Source organism: Carlito syrichta, unplaced genomic scaffold, assembly GCF_000164805.1.
Source record: "Carlito syrichta isolate Samal-C Ts95f unplaced genomic scaffold, Tarsius_syrichta-2.0.1 Scaffold309265, whole genome shotgun sequence".
Classification (NCBI taxonomy): Eukaryota; Metazoa; Chordata; class Mammalia; order Primates; family Tarsiidae; genus Carlito; species Carlito syrichta.
Genome location: NW_007253361.1, coordinates 92,562 through 99,290, shown reverse-complemented (window position 1 = coordinate 99,290; position 6,729 = coordinate 92,562).

Sequence of the window (6,729 nt, the reverse complement as noted above, 5' to 3'; positions counted from 1 at the left end):
AAAAAAAAAAACAAAAAAACAAAAACAAACAAAAAAAAAAGAAAAACAAACAGCCCTATGACAAAGTTGGCAAAAGATATGAATAGACACTTCTCAAAAGAAGACATACGAGCAGCCAACAGATACATGAAAAAATGTTCAGCCTCACTAGTCATAATGGAGATGCAAATTAAACTACACTGAGATACTATCTAACTCCAGTCAGAATGGCCATCATCAATAACTCAAAAAATAACAGACGCTAGTGAGGATGTAGTGGAAAGGGAACACTTCTACACTGTTGGTGGGAATGTAATATAGTACAGCCTCTGTGGAAATCAGTGTGTTGATTCCTAAAAGTTCTAAAAATAGACCTTCCATATGATCCAGCAATCTCTCTACTGGGAATTTACCTGAAAGATCTCATATCACTCTATAAAAAAGATACCTGCACACGTATGTTTATGGCAGCATTGTTCACAATAGCATGAACATGGAACCAACCATGCTGCCCATCAAAATAGGACTGGATAATAAAATGTGGTACCTATACACAGTGGAATAGTACGCAGTCATAAAGAACATAATCATAAACTTCTCAGCAACCTAGATGGAATTAGAGTTTATAATACTGAGTCATATCTCATAGAAACAAAGAGCTGAGTATCACATGTTCTCTCTCATAAGTGGACCTTAAACAACTACCATAATACTTTAAGAAAAGGATTGACAGCAGTGGGAAACTGCAGGGGACGGGGGGAAGGGGAGGGAGTGAGGGGAGGTGGGATTGACAATAGTTAATATCTGCCTGGGGTAGGGGAGCACATCTCATCAAAAAGGGTACCTGCTCAATGAATATTTGTATACCTCTCCCTGAATTGTACCCCACAATTTTAAAATAAAAATTAAAAAAGAAAAAAGAATGAATGGTTATAAAAAGTATGGAATATCATGCAATAAGATATCAGTTCACATTTAAGAAGAACAAATTTCTGATATGATATAGATAAATCTCACAGATATTACTATAAGTGAAAAATGCAGTCACAAAACAGTATGTAATTTTTGATTTATATAAAGTCCAAGAAAAGATAAAGCAAATATATAATGATAGAACAATTACTGTTAACTGAAAAGTTAACTCATGCCTCTTTCCAGGCTCAATTTCCCTCCACATAGGTAAAATTAGTCCGACTTCTATGTATTGATCTGGATTTTGTTTAGAGTGGCAGAATACATAAAATATATTATTGAACTGTCATATAAAATTTTGGATTTTTGTTCATTTTGCATAAAACCATTTTGCACAACTTATTGGATGTGTGCTAGGCCTCTGTAAAACCATATACACACAAATGGTTAAGATAGGAACACATTAAATATCAGCTTTCCTACAGTATTCTTTCACAAAATCTGTTATAAAGATTATAATGCTTGACAAAACAAGAAGCCATTTAGTTTTTGTCTAGAACACTGAAGCAGAAAGAAAACCTTGGGTGATAAATAATTGGAGATACCTAAAGGGTCTCTCAGAAAGAATTTTATTTAAGGAATATAAAAAAAAGATTCAGTCTTTAACTGGCTGTATTGGAAAGAGTGAAATTTGTTTATAAATGCAAATATAACTATATTGATACCACAGTCTGTAAGAAATCTTTCAAATATCTCCTCACATAAGATACATAAGCATATATTGAAATTACATGAAAAATGTAATAGTTTATTTTCACAAAGAGAAAATAAATCAACAAAAAAGAAATGAAGCAATCTTTTTGCTTAAATGAGTGGAGAATTAATGCATGCTAATATTGCCATTTATTTTTCACTTTCAGTATATTTTATAAAGGTCATTTCATCCATTCAATTTTTAATAAAACAAATTTGTCTTAGGAATTGAGATGATTTTTGTCTCCTGCTATAAGGAGAGAAAGAAATATAACTAGGTATTACCAAAGGAAAACACATGTTTATATTCAGCCACTGTAGGAGAAAAAGAACTAGGAAATGGAAGATGATTTCTTGGTATAAACTCTTCTAACAGGCTATTGCCCTAATGGGTTTTAGCTATGAGTGTCTAAATAAACAATAAATGAAGTTACTAATTCAGAGACAACAACAGCAATGTAATTTTAGACACTGTTGACCAGACTTTTTACTGAAATCACAACATAATTGGACAAATTAGTTGATTATATAGGCTGATGCTTATATAATAAATAGAAACTGTCAAATGTGAGAATCAAGAAATTAGTCAGCTATTCTTTGTTATTAAAAGGATCAAACAATTAAAAATAGCAGAGTTATTTCACCTTAGACATGAACTATTCTGGGACACAACAGTTCCAATAGAGCTCTCAAATCCAAGAGGAACTAATTATAGAGGAAAATTACAAGGGTAAAGTCAGGTATCAGAGGGATGTGACTCTTAGAAAATAGTTATTTTCAATATTTCCATTTACATTGGTACTTTCATTTTTTATTTAGGTCATATGATTTTTAACATGATGTTTATATTCATCAAGGTTTTCTAAGAAAAGTCCCATATTAAAATGAAATGTAGTACAATTAATCTTGTCTTATACTGAATTCCAAAGTTCTTCTTATTTTGGACATCTGATAATTCAATGTTACCCACTATTTAAAGAGACACCTTCTATAACCATGTCTGTGTTTCAAAATATGGGTATATTTTGTAGAGGATAATACTTTATTTTTTGCATCTTCTTTATGGTGAAAAACTACAAATTAATGAGAGATTCTTAAGATTCTAACTTGCCATTTTCATGGTCTTTATTTGCTGAGGGAATTAATTTACAACATGCAAGGTTTTCCTAGGGTCACTAATTGACACACTTTTCATGTTGTCTCATACAACTTCAGAATAAAAAGATTTCTCATTTTTTAGAATTGGAACAGAGAAAAGAACACTGAAGAAAGTAGATGCAAGTGAAAAAAATCCTAAAATAGTCTCACTGACTTACAGTCACAACTTCCAAAGCAAACCAGAGGTACTGAGAAAAAAATTGAAAACATTTTTATGCTTATATTTTATTAAATAAGACTATTTAAATATTTTCTAATTTCAAAAGCAAAATGTGTCTATTACCGAATAATATATAGAAGATATATTAAAAATGAGGTGTAATTTTGTCATCCAACTCAAATCACTAAAACACTTTGATGTCTATGATCTCAAGCTATTTTTCTACTGAAACAAAACTATTTTATTATTTGTTCAAGCACCATTTGCATATTTTCTTAAACTTTGTATTTTTCCTCAGTTTTTAAAAAATATAGGACTCTTGAAATTTTCCTTATTAATTTACAAAAATGTGATATTAAGGTCATATATATGAGGCTATTTTTCCCTAGTTCAGCTTTTGCATCTTGCAATCTTGTTTATGTTTTGAGATGATAGAGGTTTCTCATCCTGGACTAAAACTTATCAATCTTTTTTTATATTTTATTTTTTAAATGTGGGGTGCAATACAGGATTAATTATACAAGTGGACATCATACAGGTAAAGTTTGGGCCTCCCTTTGGTCCCCACTTTGCCTGAAAACCTATTAATCTTATTTAAGGTTTGTGTAATTATTATGATTATTTTAAAAGTTTCACTAACTCAGTGTTATAGAATACAACAAACTATATATATTAACATATATTTATCTGGATCTTTGAATTATTTTTTAAATGTTTACAACATTTAAGTTTATTTTTTAACTCTGAAAACTACAGTCTTATTTCCTAGTAACTTTCCCAATGATTTGAAAGGTGCCTTTATCCTAAACAGCACGATTTTAATATATGACTTTGTTTCTAAACTCTCAGTTTTCTTCTATTTATCATTATGTCTATTATAAAATTAAGGCATCAAGTTGATTATTCTACCTTTATAGCACATTTTAATATCAGATTTGGTTCCTTCATTGTTCTTTTCAATAACTTTTCTAGTAAAGCTCAGAGAACATTTTTGGAAAGACTGGTGGGAAAATGGCATGAAAGACCTCTTCTTGCATCCCTGGTGAAGTTGCTTTGTAAAAAGAGTGTGTGTGTGTGCATGCGTGTGTGTGTGTGTGTGTGTGTGTGTGTGTGTGTGTGTGTATGTCTCTCATGTTTATTGCAGTACCATACACAATAACTAAGCAATGGAATCAACCTAAATTAAATGAATTTAAAAAGTGTGCCATACATATATATATACATATCCATATATACACACACACACACAGTGGAATACTATTTAGTCATAAAAAAGAATTAAATCATGTCTCTACAAGCAACATGGATGGAACTGGAAATTATTATGTCAAATGAAATAAACCATTCACATATGATCCCACTCAAGTAGAATCTAAAAAGGTTGATCTAATAAAAGTAGAGAGTAGAATATTGATTTTAGAGGCTGGTGTGGGAAAAGTTTGGGAGAGGGAGAAAAGTTGGTCTACAGGTTCAAAATTATAGTTTACATAGAAAGAATAAGTGCTGGTGTCCTGTTAGGTAGGAGGATGACTATAGCTATAACAATGTAGTATGTATTTCAAAGTAGCTAAGAAAGAGGATCTTCAAAGTTATCAACACAAATAAATAATAAAAGTTTGAGGCGATGGATATTCTAAGCACCCTTATTTGACCATTATACAATGTACGCATGTATTGAAACATCACATTTCACCCCATAAACACAATCTATTACTATAATCTGTTGTAAATAACAAAAAATTTAAAATTGATAAACTACTTTAGAATATACTTCTAAACCAGACTCTGTGGTAGATTGCTGAATCAAATTATCAACCTGAGTTTTCAGTGTTGCTGCAACTCCAAATGTTTTAGATAGTAGATGACAAAACAACATGGCTAGTTACCATCAGAAACTTCAAGTTATTTACACATCATTTAAAAATTATTTTACATCTATATGTAAAATAAACAATTATATGACTTGAAATCCCAAGTAGCTAAATGCCAACTACATTTTTATAGGCATGTATCCAAGACTGGAATCTAATTTAACCTTATTACATTTCATAGATTTTGCATTTATAAAAATTAGAATCTGAGTAAAACCCTATGCACCAATATATCAGAGATTAACACTGTTGTTAGTTTAATAAATTTATGTTTTTATGGTTTGCATAAAATGTATGTGCACATATGCACAATTTTTATTAAAATATTGTTATAATCTAAAGTATAACAACATTTTAAAATTTAATATTATATCTTATAATTTTCATATCAGCACACAGAGATATTTATTTTAAAATAATTTAATTAATGATCAACTTTGGGAGTGCTTTTTAACAATTTTGTTATGAAAAACAATGCTGTAATATTAATTATTCATTATATTTATTTGAACATTTTGGCTATAAATCCTAGAGGTGGAGGTTCTTTTTTAAACTGTTGCAAAAACTTAAAAATGCAAAATTGAGTGTAAAATTTCTTCAAAGAAATATTGTGCTAATATCCTAAAAGTAGTATATGAAAATTCTTATACCCTCCATCTCACATCCTGGGAAAAATTGAATTTACATTTCTAATGTGATAGATTGCATTGTGTATTTTGTTATTTGACTTGCATTTCTCTAACTGCAAATAAGGATGAGCACGCCTATGTTTAAATATATTCATACTTCTATTTCTGTGAAATTACCAATCCATGTGACTTCTCTTTTCCAATGTTTCTTTAACCTGTTCATACTAAATGCCAGATGTTATTCATAATTCAGTGGTAGCAGCTGTTTGTTTTATGTGTGAAAATAAATTCTCATCTCTGTTCTTGTATTCATTCTTTTTTATTTTTTCACTTTCATCGTCAATGTATGAGCATTTGTATGCATGGATTCTAGTTTTATATCTAAAATGTTTTTATCAGTCTCATTAGACTAAAATAAAACTATTTTGCTTTTACTAATATCATAGTTTTATTTCTACAGATGTAATTTTTTTACCACTCAAATTATTTTCGTATGAAAAATGAGACTGGAATCTGACACCCGCCCAGGTGCTAGTTAACTACCCTGTTATCATATACTAATAATTTCTTACTGATCCAAAACTCTGTCCTTGTCATGTATCAGATTTACATGAGTATTTTTATCTAATCTCTGTTGTATTTTGCTATCTTATTCCTCCTGCTTTGGTGTCTCACTCTTTGAAATGCTGTAACTAGATGATGTAAAATAAACAGTGCATGAAGGCTAATGCCACTATATTGCAAGACAGAAAGATAGGATTTAATGGGGAAACACACAAGAAAAAATTTAGAAAAATTTGTGCTTCTCTCATCATCTCATGGAGACCCATGCAGGCATCAGGTTACCCATGCAGGCTGTATGCAACATTGTAATATGCACCAGGAAAGCAATCTCACCTGCTACCTAGTCTCCTTTTTAATCAGGCAAACCTGAGAACAGATGTGGGAAAAAAGGATAAAATCTCAAACCTTAGAAGTTAAGCAAAATAAATTTTGAAGTCACCTATTTTAGAAGTATGTGATAAAGCCAACTGCTGGCATTTATTGACAGCATGGAATTCTGACATTAGGAAGTCTCCTTTCCCAAAAAAGAGACATCAGCAACAGCTAATGGATTAACACAACCCTTCACTGACTAGTGAATCATTTTTTCAGTGTTTCCCAAACGTGTTTTAATATGCTAGTAGTTGCTATCAGCAAGGAGAGCTTTTCTTATATTTTCAGTTTCACTGGTTTATATATATTATACGTATATTTTATATATGTG